The 18835-nt window shown below is 38.5% G+C and overlaps 1 protein-coding gene across 11 annotated transcripts in view; it reads left to right on the top strand.

Moving 5' to 3' along the window:
• PRR16 (proline rich 16) overlaps positions 1-18835 on the top strand; it is a 391197-nt gene that overhangs the window by 251758 nt on the left and 120604 nt on the right. The window contains exon 4 of one of the 11 annotated variants that reach the window (XM_056537359.1): positions 1527-1560. The exons of the other annotated variants lie outside the window; for them this stretch is intronic. The gene's annotated coding sequence lies outside the window, so the exon portion shown is untranslated. Of the gene's footprint in view, positions 1-1526; positions 1561-18835 lie in introns of those variants that run through there. 11 annotated transcript variants of the gene reach the window in all.

The following is an 18835-nucleotide window of genomic DNA, read 5'->3' as shown; positions in this document are numbered from 1 at the left end:
CTGGTTTATATATGTTTTCCCAAAGGAAGGGGGCCATATTTCCATGCTTTTTTTCTTCTCATTCAGATCAGTGTATGCAGACAAATTCTTCGGATTTGGTGGATTACGTCGATTACCAGTGTTTTTTTTTTTTTTGTTAAATATCAATAAAATGGCTAACAAAGGCTTGTGGGGGGAGTGTTTTTTGGAATAAAAGTTTTTAAAAAGTGTTGTTTTTTTGTATTTCCTTAATAGGCTTAGTAGTGGAAGTCATCTTATAGACGAAATCCATTACTAAGCCGGGGCTTAGCGTTTTCCCCAAAAACAGCTAACCCCCAATTATTACCCTGGTACCCACCGCCACAGGGGTTCCGGGAAGAGCCGGTACTAACAGGCCCGGAGCATCAAAAATGGCACTCCTGGGCCTAGGTGGTAACAGGCTGGTGTTATTTAGGCTGGGGAGGGCCAGTACCAATGGTCCTTGCCCACCCTGGTAACGTCAGGCTGTTGCTGCTTGGTTGGTATCTGGCTGATACTGAAAATACAAGGAACCCTATGCGTTTTTTTTTTAATTATTATTATTTTATTTTATTTTTTTTAAAAAGCATAGGGTTCCTTTTATTTTCAGTATCAGCCAGATACCAAACAAGCAGCAACAGCCTGACATTACCAGGGTGGGCGAGGACCATTGTTACTGGCCCTCCCCAGCCTAAATAACGCCAGGCTGTTACCGCCTAGGCACAGGAGCACCATTTTTGACGCTCCGGGCCTGCTGGTACCGGCTCTTCCTGGCACCCCTATGGCGGTAGGTACCGGGGTAATATTCGGGGGTTAGTGCTGTTTTTGGGCCTAACGCTAAGCCCCGGTTTAGTAATGGACTCTGTCTATAAGACGGCTTCCACTACTTAGCCTGTAAAGTAAATTTTTTTTAAAACAAACTTTTATTCCCAAAAAAAAAACCACTCCCCCACAAGTCCTCGTTAAACATTTTATTAATATTAAACCAAAAAAACTTAGTTTATTGTAGTCCACCAACTCTGAAAAAGTCCACTGGTTACACAGATCTGTAATGAGAAGGAAAAAAAAACTATCAAAAAATAAGTCATTTATTGTTTTTTTACTTATGTGTGCTAAAAACAAATGGTATTCAAAGTGATTTATTGTTTTTTGCTTATGTAAGCCAAATTTATCAACCGCCTGTGATAGTATGAGAAATATGTCATACATAAGCAAAAGCAAAAGCAAGAATAAAATGTCTAGAGAACTCGCTCACCAAAGCAACGATGATAAATCTCCCCCTATATACTTTTACAATTATGGAGGCATTCAACCACCTATACTTATTTCCCCCAGCAAACAGCTGCAATAAGCATTTCTAATATGATATACTTCCATCTAATCTGCTATTGAGTGATCTACTATGGAACTAAAGCTTTTACAGTGCTGTTTAATGTATTGTATGGTTTTATAAATCACCCCCTTGGTCCTCTGACTCAGTCAAATGGGTTTTCTTGGGGCTAATATTCTTTTATCTGTTTTTTTCACAGTGGAACAGACTATTCTGTTTAGAAAAAAATATCATGTGTAATGGAAATGCATATGTGCCCAAAGAAAGAAAATAAATGTGTAACTGCACCTGTTTTTACTTTATGTTATGTCAAATACAAAGCTATAAAACACCAAGTCAAAAGTGAAATGGAATAAGATTATTTTATGCTTCTTTTGCTTTTTATATTGAATTCTTATGCTTTTTAATGCTCAGAAATAACACCTGGTCTATGTAATTGCCAGTTATTAGTAACTTTTTGGTTGAATTCATTCACTAAAAATGTTGTTTCACCAAAGAAACTCCTTTTCAGATTGATCTCACAGCTGATTTGCCAGGATAAGCCATTGCCAGCGTGAAAAGGGAAACACAGTAGACATAAAGATAAATGGCTGTCTGAAGGCTCAACATTCTGCAACCGTAAACTGTAGGGGACCCTCTTCTATAACCTTTATAGGCTGTGAAAGGGCCTATGGATTGGGTTTCCAGTACTTTTTAAGGTCTGTATACTACAGAGGTAAATGGTTTTCTTTTTAGAACACAGAGCTCTCTGCTGACATCATGACCACAGTGCTCTCTGCTGACATCTCTGTCCATTTTCAGAACTGTCCAGAGTAGGAGAAAATCCTCATAGCAAACATATGCTGTTCTGGACAGTTCCTAAAATGGAGATATCAGCAAAGAGCACTGTGGTCATGATGTCAGCAGAGAGCTCTGTGTTCCAAAAAGAAAACCATTTCCTCTGCAGTGTTCAGCAGCTAATAAGTACTGGAAAGATTAAGATTTTTTAATAGAAGTAATTTACAAATCTGTTTAACTTTCTGGCACCAGTTGATTTAAAAAAAAAAAAAAGTACCCCTTTAACCTATTAAGGACGCAGGGCGTACCTGTACGCCCTGCGCCTGGTCCCGGTGATTAAAACGGTGTCACACACCTGGGCTAATAGTGCGTGGCACCGACCAGCACTATTAACCCTTCAGACGCCACGCTGAAAATGAAAGTAAACGCTTCCCGGCAGCTCAGTCAGACTGATCGGGACTATCGCGATAAAATGAGCAGAGGTCCCATTACCTTGCTCCGTCGTGTCCGATCGGCATTTGATTGCTCCAAGCCTGAGCTACAGGCTTGAGTAATCGAGCCCCTATCTCACTGAGATATCCAAAGCTATGGTTTTGCAGGGATCAGGGTAAAAGATCAGTGTGTGCAGTGTTATAGCCCCCTATGGGAGCTATAACACTGCAAAGAAAAATTTAAAGAAAAAAGTCAACAAAGGTCATTTACGGTAACCCCTTTCCTAATAAACGTTTGAATCACCCCCCTTTTCCCATAAAAAAAAACTGTGTAAATAAAAATAAACATATGTGGTATCGCCGCATGTGTAAATGTCCGAACTATAAAAATATATCATTAATTAAACCACACAGTCAATGGCGTACGCGCAAAAAAATTCCAAAGTCCAAAATAGCGTATTTTTGGGCACTTTTTATATCATAAAAAAATTAATAAAAAGCGATCGAAATGTCCAATCAATGCAAAAATTGTACCTATAAAAACTGCAGAACACGGCGCAAAAAAAGAGCCTTCATACCGGCCCATACACGGAAAATTTTAAAAGTTATACGGGTCAGAAGATGACAATTTTAAACGTATACATTTTCCTGCATGTAGTTATGATTTTTTTCAGAAGTACAACAAAATCAAACCTATATAAGCAGGGTATCATTTTAACCGTATGGACCTACAGAATAATGATAAGTTTTAATTTTTACCAAAAAATGCACTGCGTAGAAACGGAAGTCCCTAAAATTTACAAAATGACATTTTTTCTTCAATTTTGTCGCACAATGATTTTTTTTCCCATTTTGCCGTAAATTTTTTGGTAAAATGACTAATTTCACTGCAAAGTAGAATTGGTTGTGCAAAAAATAAGCAATAATGTGGAATTTTATGTGCAAAATTGAAAGCATTATGATTTTTAGAAGGTGATGAGGAAAAAATGAAAATGCAAAAACGGAAAAATACTGAGTTCTTAAGGGGTTAACATAGTTGATTAAAGTATATCTTGTATAATTTGAAGGTTTCAATCCATTTTTATGTACAATCATAGACACTGTAAATGAAGACTAAGTTATTTACAAACTAAATTTTCAATCTGTGGTACTGATAGGAACTGTGTTTAGCCCCTTACGGACACAGGGTTTTTCCGTTTTTTCATTTGCATTTTTCCTCATCACCTTCTAAAAATCATCTTCTAAAACGCTTTAAATTTTTAACAAAAAATTCCATATTATGGTAAATTTTTTGCGCCACCAATTCTACTTTGCAGTGACAGTCATTTTACCAAAAAATCCACAGCGAAACAGAAAAAAATTAATTGTGCGACAAAATTTAAGAAAAAAAGCAAATTTGTAAATTTTGGGGGCTTCCGTTTCTAGGCAGTAAATTTTTCCTTAAAAATTACACCTTATATTTATTCTGTAGGTCCATATGATTAAAATGATTTTGATTTTATATTACTTCTGAAAAAAAAGTTATAACTACATGCAGGAAAATTTATACGTTTAAAATTGTCATCTTCTGACCCCTATAAATTTTTATTTTTCTGCGTATGGGCTGGTATCTGGGCTAATTTATTGCACCGTGATCTGAAGTTTTTATCGGTACCATTTTTGTTTTGATTGGACTTTTTGATCGCTTTTTTTTGTGCTATAAAAGTGACCAAAATACGCTATAACAATATATTTTTAGAGTTAGGGCATTTTTTCATGCGGAAATACCACATAAGTTTATTAAAATTTTTATTTAAATGGGAAAAGGGGGGTGATTCTTATTTTTATTAGGGAAGGGGTTAATTCATCATTAGTAACTTTTTTTCAACTTTTTTTTCTATGTTATAGCCCCCTCTAGTGGCTATATTATGCATTTCACTGATTCCTAACACTGTTCATCAGCATAGAAATATATGCCAATGACCCCACATTATAGACCGGGAATGGGCGCAGGGCATACAGGTACGTCCTGCGTCCTTAGGAGGTTAGGGTTACCCTTAGGTATACTATAATGTAATGTATAGGTCACAAAGATCTATACAACTCTTGTTAGAGAGAGAGAGAATGCAGAGCACTGTCTAGACTGGATTGTTCGTCACTGTTAAGCCCTGCAATGAGGTATATATTGTTAGTCAGATACCCAGGTTGCAGTCCACTGAATAGTCACAAATTGTTGCCAATAATGCAGATGATGCAGGAGAGTAGTAGTAAAAAATGGAGCCAAGGGTTATCACCAAAAGACCAGTAAGGATGTGACAGGCCAAAAGACAATAGGGGAAATAGCTAGGAAATGGAATAAAAGATCAGAGCTAGAAATAGAACAACAAGTCCCAGATGAATAAAACCCTGTGGCAAAGCAGAGTATTCTACTATCCAGTAGCAAGGGCATGGTCAAGGTCAGGGTCAATAGATTGGACTAGACTAGACTGGAATCAGAAGCATACATCCAAAAAAAGGAATGAAGGAGCACTCTGTTTGTATCTTTATGTGCCATATCATGCACACTCACCATCACTTGTCATACAATACTATTTGTTTTATTCCAACAAAGCTGCATTCATGTGTTTTATTACTCTAATTTGGTCATGTGGTTCCCAGTCTTACTTTCATAAAGCTACTGTGTATATTGTGTCTCACAGGATGTCAGATCTGAGTCTGACTTCCTATACACTTTAGAATGGCATCTTAACTGACCAGATCCCCTCCTAATAGCTTCCAGACCCCTTCTAGAAACATAAGGTATCACCCCCTGCAAATAAAATAAATATAGCATGTAGCAATGATATATGGCAAAATGGCTACATATAAAAAATACATGCAATATGCAGCCAATATATATGGAATAGAATGGCTGATTCAGTTCAGGTGCCTGTTTGAATAATGCCAGGCTGAAGGTAAAGTCAAATAAAAGTTTTCGGTAGTGCCAACTTGAACCGTCAATGATTATTAGCAATTCACAAAAGTGTGGCAGATTTTCCGCTTTCTCGTATGTACATTAAAGCAAGCTGCTTGCTTTCTGTGGTGGTTCTCTTATACTCCTTGGTCAGCAGACATGTGGAGAGAAGATGGTATTATGTACCTTTCACCCATTCACATAAAGATCCGATGTCCCGCTTCAGCTACACTCGTGGCCACTGCCAGCTAGTTGTGCCATACAGGCTGTCTGAGACTGTGAGTGTTTTGGAGGTTATGTAGTCTGATGTCATTTGTGAAGTCTTCGTCGGAGCTCGTGTTCCCGTGAGTGATATCAGTAAAGATCCAAGCACCTCAGAGGCATTATTGTAAATTTAGTCAAAGGTCTTAATAAATTTCCAGTGGGGCGAGCCTTGCCCCTTCTTAAGCAGCCGTAAAGACTATCCTATGCAAACCACACTGCAAATGTTTACATGAATGTTTTAAAGAACATGACAAAGCATTTTAAAAGTAGATTTTGACCAAGATTCTCCAGATCTCAATTGGATAAAGTACTAATGTACTACATGTTGTTTCTGGTGGCGTGCTATAGATATATAAGTGAACTGGATTCCATCTTCTGTGTGGATGCAATAAACGGGAGATGTCATAGCAGATAATCTCCACTTACTAGCTCAGGAACCACTGAAAATTAGAGAGAAAGCCTGCTGAAAATTAATAGTGGAAAATGCCATATTCAAGCTATGTAATGGCGAAATATGATGCTAGTTCTTGTGTACATACAAAAGACAGTTTATCCTGAGAAGTTACCAAAAACAACATATGCTTAAAGTGAATAAAGGAGAAAAGAACTGGCTTAGGGGTCACAATTAGAGATGAGCGAATTTTTGAAAAATTCAATTTGGCCGATTTTCTGAATAAAAATAATAATAATTGATTTGATCCAAATAAATTCTCAGCAAATTTTTATTAGTAATGTATTTTAATAATGTGTTAAAGTGTGTGTGTGTTTCACTTTTTTTTCTCTATTTTTTAAAAACATTTTTTAGGTAGTACTACTACTCCCAGCATGGAACAGGCTGTTCAATTATGGAAGTAGTAGTACCTGTGCTAATAGACAGAATGCCCTGGTTGTCACTCCTGACACACGCTGCGATCATCCTGTATAATGTATAGATGTGGGCGGCGTTCTCTCATCTAGATAGGACGATCGCATTGGGTTTCAGGAGTGACACTTGCTGTGATCTGTCCTTAACTGCAGGTACTGCTGCTCCCAACATGGAGCACACTCTGCTCCATGCTGGGAGCTGTAGTACCTGCATTAATAGACAGATCGCAGCGGGTGTAACTTCTGACACCCGATGCGATTGTCCTGTATAATGTATAGTTGCAGTATATACCGTATATAAACCTATTATTCATATCGGGAAATATGAATAAGTGATGTGAATTCTATTCACATCACTGGCTGGCCGGAGTATAGTATAGTGATGCGAGCGCAGGAGAAAGCCGCTCCATCTCTGCAATGGATAAGATGATCGCATTGGGTGTCAGGAGTGAGTACTACCCAAAAAACTGAGAAAAAAGGGAAAGGCACACTTTATTAAGGGAAATACACACTTTATTAAACACAATATTAAAATACATTACTAATAAAAAAAAATTCATTATAAAAAATATATTATTTTTACATTTTAATGGCCCCTTTCTACATTTTTATTATTGTCGGCTACATTTTTAGGTCCCTGCCGGCTTCCGAAAATTGAAAGACAAAAAAAAATGTTAACGTAAATTTTTAAACAGAGATCAATTTATGTGGGCGGTTAAGTACTGTAAGTATTTAAAATTCACCGACAGTGATTGTGGATTTTTTTACTTTTTAATTCAAACGCAAGATCAGTGGGAATTATGCCCTGAGTGTATGCTATGCACAGACTGTGAACTTATCTTGGAGTATTTATTGTGGTCATTGACACTGACAGAGCAGCAGTGTGAATTACGTCTTGAGTGGGAGAATAATAATAAAAATACATAACATCACCTTAGAATTGGAAACGCTATGTCAGTGTAAATCATGTTCGACATATACTGTATACGCTGTGGCCATCTTATTTATATGCAATATCAGTGTGTATTAGGCTCCAAGTACATGCTACGCTAAGCACAGACTGCGTACTATATCCTGAGTGTACATTGCGGTAATATCTTGGCAGTGTGTACTACTTCTATAAGTTGTGACGATAAATAACATAATATCACGATATAATTGAAAACGCTATATCAGTGTAAAATGTTTCGGTAATATATGCTACTGTGGATTGCTCTTGGAATCTGTGAATGGAACTACCTAGAATGAGTAATTAATAGAAAACACAACATCAGTGTGAATTGTATCTAAGTATCATCTATAGAAGATGGCACGTGAAGATATATACTTTATGTATTTACAGTAGGACTATTACAGTGCATCCTGTGCAAATGATTTCTTGCCAACTGTAGAAAATCTTCTCCATAGGGATGAATCCGGATATTACGCAACAGGAACGGACAGGGATGAGCAAATCGAATCTGACAAATCCGAATTTGTTACAAATGTAAGGAAAAATTTGATTCACAACAAATGTGGATATGAGCGCGATTCGATCACGCAAATTGCTTCATTAAACTCCATTTAGTGAGGTCAGGGCTCCAGGGCATCTAAACTGGCAGATCCACATGTGAGGACATGGGGCAAGGTATCCTGGGAAGGCAGGAACAAGGGTAGGTGGGATGACCCTGAATCACATACAGCATGCAGCCTATCAGCAGCCAGTCACCCCAGTCACAGCCCTATATAATCGGCAGGCATATTGCGGACAGTCACTTCAGCCTTGCACAGAGGGACAGAGATCAGTGTGTGTTGCACAGAAAAGTATTCTTATTGCAGCGATTAACCTCCCAGTCACCACAGCGTTTTATTACAGAGAGGGGCATAGGGCAGTGTGTTGCACAGAACAGCAGCGATTCAGCTCAAGCACAAATCCTGCCTAGAAGCACTGATAGGGAAGGGAGTGAGATTGAGAGAGAAAGTGCAATTTTGGGTGTAGTACGCAGTGACTGTGTGCTTCAGCACTGGTGTGTACTGCTGGTGTTGTACACAAATACTTTTTAAGTGTACTGTAGCGCACTGTCCTCCCCTCATAAGTGCATACCCCATACGTACATCTAAGTGGTGTACTATTTTGTCCCTATTAAAGTCTCAAGGGCCTAGATACTGTGAAAGGCCAGGCAAAAGTACACACCGGCTGGTGTTGTACACAAATACGTTTTTATGTGTACTGTAGCGCATTGTCCTCCCCTCATAAGTGCATACCACATACGTACATCTAAGTGTTGTACCATTTTGTTCCTGTTAAAGTCTTAAGGGCCTAGTTACTGTGAAAGGCCAGACAAAAGTACACACCTGCTTCTGTTCTAGACAAATACTGTTTTAAGTGTAGTGAAGCGTATTGTACTTCCCTCATATACGCACTAAGTATCTCACTAAGTAAGTGCCAGGACGTGCACAGAGGAGTGGCAGAGGCCTAAATTCATCAGGTGCCGGTCGCAGCAGACTAGGGGCAAGTGTCAGCAGGAGTCGCAGCAAGAAGTCTGAGCTCCTGTATAAGCCAGCGGTCGTGTCTCGACCAGCAACCCATCTGCTGTCATTGACTGGTTAACTCGGTCATCCACTTCATCACAAGTGACATCTGATACCCCCAGTCAATAGTTGATGGGTTCCTCAGACACAACCATCAGTTGGCATGGCCCAGGAGCAGTCCCTTTCCTCCAATTGCCTCTGTCCTATGCTGTTCCCACCCCCATAGAAGTATCCTATGTTGTGGGTTATGCTCCACTTTTTAGTCAGGACAGTCCACTAGAGGACAGTCAGCAGCCAAGTAAAGAAGTGGAGGAGACATCCCCCGCTTCCTTTGCTAGGTGGGCAAGTAATGATGAGGAGAGTGGCGTGGTAGGTGGTGTTGGGAACGTTCTGGCTCCTGAATCACACATTGTTGAGGAACCTGAGGAGGACATCAGTGACGTGCTAACACAACTCAATGATGATGAAGTCGATCGCACTTGGGAGCCGGGTGCAGAAGGGGCTTCATCATCAGGAAAAGAGGGTGGCAGGTTGCCAGTGAGACAGCAGTTGAGCCAGCAAGGTGGTAGCATGGTTGGGAGTGAGCATGCTGGCAGCAGTGGCCAAACATGCCTGGGGTAGACCCCCTGCTTCGTGGCAGCCTACCTGCCCAGGAGGTAGTGGAACAGGGGTCCCTTGAGTCGGTGGCAGTAGCAGTCAGTCAGAGCAGACTGTTGGGGGGGGGGGGGAATCAGCTACTCTGCGGTGTGGCAGTTTTTCATCAAGTATCCGTAGGATGTTAACATGGCCACATGCAATTTTAAAAAATATCTTTAATCTTTTAAATTGTGAGGCCGTTTGGTCTGGTCAGGCTGCCGCCACATCCAGGCAGTCATCATATTGTCTACTCTTGTTGCTGTCACCTCAAGGCTTGGTCATTATGCCACATTTTGGTCTCCTCATGCTGGGGCCACCTCCAAGGCTGTGTCATTTTGCCGCCATGTGGTCTCCTCATGCTGCTGGGACATTACCTAAAAAATTTTATGGTAGCACTAGCTACCATAAATCTTCAATTAAAATTTGAAAATGTATCTTTTAATCTTAGGAATTGTAAGGCCCTATGGTCTCATCATGCTACTGCCACCTACAGGCTGTGTCATTGTGCCACCATATGGTCTCCTTATACTGTTGGCACCTTATATTAAACTTTTGAAATGTTCATGTATCTAAAATCTTCAATTAAAATTTTACATAATATTTTAAATTTTTTCTATTGTGAGGCCCTATGGTCTAATCGGGCTTCTAACACCTCTAGGATCTGTCATTGTGCCACCATGTGACTCCTTGTTAGATTGGGTTTTGTGGTCATACAGTATTAGTTCAAAGTAAAAGCTGGGACATTAAACTTGGGAATCTAATATAAATCTTAAATTTAAATAAAAAAGCATAATAGATGTAATCTTTTCAAGACTGAGGCCCTATGGTCGTTGACGTCATACATTACCTGTGGAATTACCGCAAGAATCCAATGAAACAGGTTGGAGAGATAACAATGAACCATAAATGATTAAATGAAACATTCACACTTTGACTGTCAGGGGGGTGCTGAGAGCCAGGGGCTGGAACCTGGTGGCATTTCGCCTGGCTGAGGACCACCAGATCGATGTTCACCAGAATGGGTACTCAAAATGTTTTAATAAATTCAAATAAAATAAAAATTACTTTAAAAATCTCTTTATTCTCTTCAATTTTGACGCCATATGGTCTCCCTGCTGCCACTTCCAGATACTCTGCGGCAGTGATTCTAATAGCGATGCCTGTAATCTGCATGTTATACTGAATAAAAATAATACAGCACACTCCTTATGTGTATTTGGACAAGGCAAAGTGTTCTACACCCCTACTGAGGCTACATGGTCTCCTCGTGCTTCCACCAACTCCAGGCTGTCTCATTCAGCCACCACCTCCAGGCTGTGTCATTCAGCCACTATATGATCTCCTCATACTGATGCCACGTCCAGGCTCTGTCATCGTGCTGCTCTGCAACAGTGATTTTAACAGCGAAACCTCTGATCTGCATGTCATACGGAATAACAGTATTATTTCACTAACCCAGCACACACCCTATGCGTGTTACAGCAAGGCAAAGTGTTCAACACCCCTATTGAGGCTCTCTGTAGGCCAGAAATAGCTGTTTTTAATAGCGATTTGCCTCGAATAAATTCGGACAGAACAAAATTTTTTGGGAAAATTTGGTGAATCGGCCGAATCAAATTTTTCAAAAAATTTGCTGATCTCTAGTAACGGATCCCCAAGCTAAGTGGTGATGCTTAAGGTGCGAACTTGTGCTGAGCCTTACATATTCTATAAGTGAAGCATCCATAGACTTTGGTATCCCAAGATGGATGCACTGCTATAAATGAAGGACAGCAATCTGATGGCGACCTAATCTGAATATTTTTGAATTTAAAAAAAAAATATTTTTCTTGATTTTTGACACATTATTGGTATTTTTATACTAGCATAATAAAAGCTAAGTTTTAAGGTACCCTGTACAGTCACTATTTTTCTATTACTTTTTCTGGGAGACCTAATTTACCTATCTAGTAATATCAGTGACCTATATTAGTACAGGTACTACAGCTCCCAGTAGTAGTACTACCCAAAAATGTAAACAATTTAGAAAAAAAAAGTGAAAAACACATACACACACACTTTATTAAACACAATATTAAAATACATTTCTAATAAAAAAAAACATTTAAAAAACTTAATTTAAAAAAATATATTATTTTTACATTTAAATGGCCCCTTTCTACATTTTTATTATTGTCGGCTAAATTTTTAGGTCCCTGCCCGCCCACATAAATTGATCCCTTTTTAAAAATTAATATTAAAATATATTTTTTTTGTCTTTCAATTTTCGGTAGCTGGCAGGAAGCTAAAAATGTAGCCGACAATAATAAAAATATAGAAAGGAGCCATTTAAATGTAAAAATAATATATTTTTTATACAGCATTTTTTAACAATTTTTATTACTGATGTATTTTAATATTGTGTTTAATAAAGTGTGTGTGTTTTTCACTTTATTTCTCTATCTTTTTTTTTTTTTTTTAGTTAGTACTACTACTCCCAACATGAAACAGACTGTTCCATGATGGGAGCTGTAGTGCCTGTACTAATAGACAGATCATAATTGCATCGGGTGTCACTCCTGACACCTGATGCAATTATCCTTTCTATTGTAGCGATGGAGCGGCTTTCTCCTGCGCCCGCATCTCTGCACCATACTCTGGCTGGCCAGTGATGTGAATAGAATTCACATCACTTATTTATATTTCCCGCAGAGAGCTGTGATTGGCCAGATGGTTCCAGCCACTCACAGCTTTCTGTGGGAAATATGAATAATAAGTATATATATGGCATATACTCATACTACAGTGGGACCAGAGAAAAGCGTCCGGCCGCCCGCATCTATACATTATACTGGACGATCGCATCGGGTGTCAGTATAAGTAACACCCTCTTCAATCTGTCTATTAATGCAGGTACTACAGCTCCCAGCATGGAGCAGAGTGTGCTCCATGTGCGGAGCAGTAGTACCTGCAGTTGAAGACAGATTACAGCAGGTGTCACTCCTGACACCCGCTGCGATTGTCCTATCTATTGCAGAGATATAAGCGCAGGAGAAAGCCGCTTGCATCTATACATTATACAGGACAATCGCAGGGGTGTCGCTAATGAATAAATTCATTATTTTGATCGAGTCGAAGTCCGGATTCTGTTCGAATCAAATTTTTCATTGAATGGATGAATTTGACTCAGTCCGAATTGATTCGCTCATAACATTTAATCTAAGGAATGGGTTGGGAGCTGTGTTTGGTAAACCCATGAGAAATAAGTGTGATGACTCGCTCTTGCAGATAGGTGCAGTTGCACTATAGAAGCAAGGAAACAGTACTTTTTAAATCAAAGTTCAATGTTTTATTCACACTTGGCATACAGCCAACAGTCTTTAACCCCTTAATGACAAGCCCATTTTCATCTTAAGGACCAGGCCAATTTTATTTTTGTGTTTTCGTATTTTCCTCCTCACCTTATAAAATCCATAACTCTTTTATTTTTCCATCTACAGACCCATATAAGGGCTTGTTTTTTGCATGACTAATTGTACTTTCTAATGAATCCTCTTATCTTACCATATAATGTACGGCGAACCCCCGAAAAAAAATTTGGGGGGATGAAATTTAAATGAAAGCCAAAATGTTGCACATTTTGGAGGGTTTTCTTTTCACACTGTACACTTTATGGTAAAAATGACATGTGTTCTTTATTCTGTGGGTCAATACGATTAAAATGATACCCATGGCTAGATACTTTTATATTTTTGTACCGCTTAAAAAAAATGTAAAACTTTTTGTACAAAATCAGTAATCTAAAATCGCCCTATTTTGACCACCTATGACTTTTTCATTTTTACGTATATAGGGCGGTATGAGGGCTCATTTTTTGCGCTGTCATCTAATATTTTTTGTAGATACCACATTTGCATATATAAAACTTTTAGATAATTTTTTATTATTTTTTTTTATAAGATGTGACAAAAAAGCAGCATTTTTGGACTTTTTAAATTTTTTACGTTTACGCCATTCACCGTACGGGATCATTAACATTATATTTTGATAGTTAGGACATTTATGCACGCGGAAATACCAACTATGTTTATTTAAAAAAAATGTTTACGCTTTTTGGGGGTAAAATGGGAAAAACTGACAATTTTCATTTTTATTGGGGGAGGGGATTTTTCACTTTTTTTTTATTGGGGGAGGGGATTTTTCACTTTTTTTTACTTTTACATATTTTACATTTTTCAACTTTTTTTTTTTTTACACTTTTTATGTCCCCATAGGGGACTATCTATAGCAATCCTTTGATTGCTAATACTGTGCAGTGATATGCAGAGGACACAGCACTGCTCAGTATTATCGGTGATCTTCTGCTCTGGTCTGCTCGATCGCAGACAAGAGCAGAAGACCCCGGGAGAGGGCCGGAGCTAGGTAAGGGACCTCTGGCTGTCATGCTGGATGATCGGATCCCCGCGGCAGCGATGCGGGCGATCCGATCATCCAATCAAAGTGCCGCAATGCCGCAGATGCCTTGATCTGTTTTGATCACGGCATCGGAGGGGTTTATGGCGGACATCCGCGGGATCGCGGATGTCGGCCATTACGGGCGGGTCCCCGGCTGCTGTTAGCAGCTGGAACCTGCCGTGTATGACACGAGCACCCTTCCGATGCTCGCGGTCATACACAGGACGTAAATGTACGTCCTGGTGCGGGAAGTCCCACCAAACCAGGACGTATATTTACGTCTGTGGTCGTTAAGGTGTTAAATGCAGAACAAAGGAAAACAAAGCAAAAGTCCACCTGTATTCCATAGGTGTTTGTTCACACATGAGTTCGTGCCATATAAGTAGACACCAAATAAGTATTTTCTAGGCCTCCTGGCAGGCTGTTCACCAGCTTCCAACCTTAGAGCAAATGCAGGGAAGAACTCCACTCTCAGCTCTCTCTGGCAGTGTGAGCTGCAACTAGCAAAGCCCCCTCAGCTGGTAAAACAGGTTGCCTTTAAGGCCAACAAAAGGCGGCCTGGATGTGGGGAATGGCCCCCACCCTGCACTTGTTCATTCCCAGTAAGAGCTGTCCCGGATTGGCCTTCCAGCCATACTACGGCCATAGTGTCAGTCTGCATCGCGGCACAGACACTGAATGAATACCGGCTCTTACTTTACCAAGGCCAGGAGCCTTGGTGACACATATGGCCCATCCACCACGAATGATGCCTTTCACCTTCTCACATAATTTAAAAGGGTACTCCAGTGTAATTTTTTTTTTTTATAAACTGGTACCAAAAAGTTAAACAGATTTGTAAACTACTTTTATTTAAAAAATCTTATTCCTTCTAGTACTTATACGCTGCTGTATGCTGCATAGGAAGTTGTATAGTTCTTTTCTGTCTGACCACAGTGCTCTCTGCTGACACCTTTGTCCATGTCAGAAACTGTCCAGAGCAGGAACAAATCCCCATAAAAAACCTCTCCTGCTCTGGACAGTTCCTGAAATGGACAGAGGTGTCAGCAGAGAGCACTGTGGTCAGACAGAAATGAAAAAAAAAAAAAAGAACTTCATGTGGAGCATGCAGCAGCTGATAAGTACTGGAAGGATTAAGATTTTTATATAGAAGTGATTTACAAATCTGTTCAACATTTTGGCACCAGTTGATTAGAGTACTGGACTTCCCCTTTAAGCTACATAACTACCTTAGGTAGCTATGTTTAAGCTATTCAAAGTTGTGTCATTAACTCTATAATTAATATTTCATTATACATAAAGAAGACAACAATATTATCTGTAATCGCAGATGCAGAATCCCTGCCGTTTCTAAGTAACTGCAAATCTTTTTGGAAGCTTATTTTAATATAATATATACTTGAGCAGGAATTAAAGAAGACAGAAAAGGCTTTCTTCCACGAGTTACAGATAGCATAAATGCAAAGGAATAATTTATAAGTAGTAACATCTTTCAAAGAAGCATGCATCAGCATGCAAAGTAATGTCTATGGTAAATGAAACACTTTGTACTTTATTTAATCTGAAAATAAGTATGCTGCAGAGGTAAAACTGCATCAAATTTTATGAAGCAATTCACATTATGCAACAGCACACAAGGCCATTACTTTCCACGATACATTACAATGTTATGTGTAAGTGCATATTTTTTGTTTAGTTCTGCCTATATAATTATTCATGAACTGAAGACTATAGTATAGATTAACTGCTGACATGTAATTGCTCCCACACTGTCTTTAGTAACAATTCCTTCTATAAACTACTAGTTATAAAGAGGTATGCAGTCTTTTATTGATATATATATATATATATATATATATATATATATATGTGTATATATATATATATATAAATATATATATATATATAAATATATATATATATATATACATAGTGCTATACAAGTAGACTATATCATATTTCCATCATCCCATCATTTTTAAATGGATTGCAACTGGACCCGGTATCAAATGAATATCTGCCCCCTTTCTAATTAGGTATCAGGATCAGTGCATGCACGAGAGGAGGACGCAAACAGTTCAACAAATGAGACTTCCTGTATTTAAAACAGGTACAAGGGTTTTATAGTCTGTAACACATCATGAAGAGCTGTCCTTGTGATTGTTTTTTTTCCATCTGCAGGCTTTCCTCACCCAGCACATGGGTCTTATCATCTTGGGTGTAGTCTCTCTGGAGGCGCTATCACATACACATTGTTTCAAACTCGATAGGAGGGGGAGTGAGTTATTGAGGGGCCATTTTAGCAAGCATATTCTGAAATAGACATTTTACCTCATCCACCACACATTCATCTCTCTTAATATCTGGTCTTGTATCGTCTAGAATTCCCCAAATACAAAATATACAGTAAGTCTTAGCTATATTGCTCAAGAATTGTTGCAAATTTTCTAAATTAACTTTGATAGGGAAGTCAATGGAAATATTGCATGTGACTATAGACAGTCAATAGAATATCATAAGAAGGACCCCATGATTCCAATTTTACGACTGTATTGTTTTTTATTTTTAAACTGTGTGAACATAGCTTTAATGACGCACACATATAAAATAGAACACATATTTTTTTCTGATTTTCCAGGAGTTCTGAGTCTTCTAAGTGCATTTTTGATGTACTGTATAACCAGCTACCTGTTATGACCTTTCAGTTGTTGATTTTATGCTTTTGGTATGTGCTAAAAATATTGGTAAGGTAATCATTTGGTCCAGATTACATGCTGCTCGCACAGTGATGATAGTTATTAGCCTGATAAATATGGACTGCTAGATCAAAACCACTCATATGGATACTCTGCAGAATGGTTTCACATGGGAAGTGGTTATCAGCCAGACTGGGAGCACAGCGTACCAGGGATCAGTACTCAGCCACATTGTTCCCCTGAATCCTTGTATCAGATGGTGGAATGTTGAACACCCACACCCTGACCTATCAAAACTTTTAACATGTCAACAGTTTTTTTATTTTTTTTTATCCACTGGTGCCAGAAAGTTAAAAAGATTTGTAAATTACTTCTCTCTGCTCCCTGCTGACACCTCTGTCCATTTTAGGAACTGTCCAGAGCAGGATAGGTTTGCTATGGGGATTTGCTCATGCTCTGCACAGTTCCTAAAATGGACATAGGTGTCAGCAGAGAGCACTTGTGGTGAAACAGAAAATTCAAAAAGAAAAGAACTTCCTCTGGAATATATAGCAGCTGATAAGTACTGGAAGGGTAAATATTTTTAAATAGAAGTCATTTACAAATCTGTTTAACTTGATTTATGAATTTTTAATTTCTAGTGGAGTATCCGTTTAAAATCCTTACATGTAGCAAGACCAGAATATTTAAATAAGTCTGCCAGAGCATAACATTTATCTAGCTTGAGCTTGGTTTTCTAAAGCCTAAATATTCTTTTTTTTGATGGACACATCACCTTAACATTTCTGCTTGTTGTGTTCCATTAAACTTTAAGTTCTTTTACCTCAGTATATCCTGTATAGGTCAAAAGTAGTGATTGTGCTTTCTGACCTTTAGTGAATTTGGGCAAAAACATAGTAAAGCCTAATGTACTTTCATAAGCAGCTGAATAGAGAAGACAATTTTATTATTTTCCTTGCAGCATTAGGTTACTGAATGGACATCCTAGAAAACTAGCATAGCATATTAAGCTGGAGAACACAGCAAAAGCTTAAATGATTATTTCTTTCATAGCTATATTTATATATATACATGTTTGTAAGGAACTGGAAGTTTGGAACACTACTGTTGGTACTCTACTGGCACTGATGCATATTTATGCACTACTTGTGTTACTTGAAATTTTCTACAGTAAGTTGCTTGTGTGACTATGCGTAGTGGACATGGTGTCCTGAAACGTGTCTGTATTACTGTGTTTTTCTTTTCTTCTGCTCTACATGAATAGGTGTTTTCCTATATTTAAATAGGTGTACCTAATGCACTGATTTTTTTAATGAATCAATAAAGATTGGAATTTTTACATAAATTCAGTGTTGGAATCTCCCTTTTTTACTGTTATCCTGGGGAGATGATCCATGCGCAGCCTCAGGTAAGCTGGCATTTGTCTGGCATTTGTGACAGTTTTGAACTGTTGCTTTTATGCGCTACTGACCTATGTAAATGTATCTAGCGTTGAGATCAAATCTGTATCTAGCATTAAAATACAAATATCCTGACATCAGGAAGTGCTCTTTTATATAAATATGTTATATACATAACCTATAAAACGTTTGACATGTCCCTACAACATACTAAATGTTTTTTTAAGTGACATTTAATTTCTGCTCATTGGAAGCACTGACTCCATAAATTGTCCTTCTGTATCTGCACCAACGTCTGACAGCAAGTCCTGCAATCTACAGTCATGGCCGTAAATGTTGGCACCCCTAAATTTTTTCAAGAAAATTAAGTATTTCTCACAGAAAAAGATTGCAGTAACACATGTTTAGGTATACACATGTTTATTCCCTTTGTCTGTATTGGAACTAAACCAAAAAAGGGAGGAAAAAAAGCAAATTGGACATAATGTCACACCAAACTCCAAAAATGGATAACATTATTGGCACCCTTTCAAAATTGTGGAGACATAAGATTGTTTCAAGCA

The sequence above is a fragment of the Hyla sarda genome, chromosome 1 (assembly GCF_029499605.1).
Source record: "Hyla sarda isolate aHylSar1 chromosome 1, aHylSar1.hap1, whole genome shotgun sequence".
Classification (NCBI taxonomy): Eukaryota; Metazoa; Chordata; class Amphibia; order Anura; family Hylidae; genus Hyla; species Hyla sarda.
Note: the sequence above shows the minus strand (reverse complement) of the source record. Positions and strands in the feature narration are given on the sequence as shown.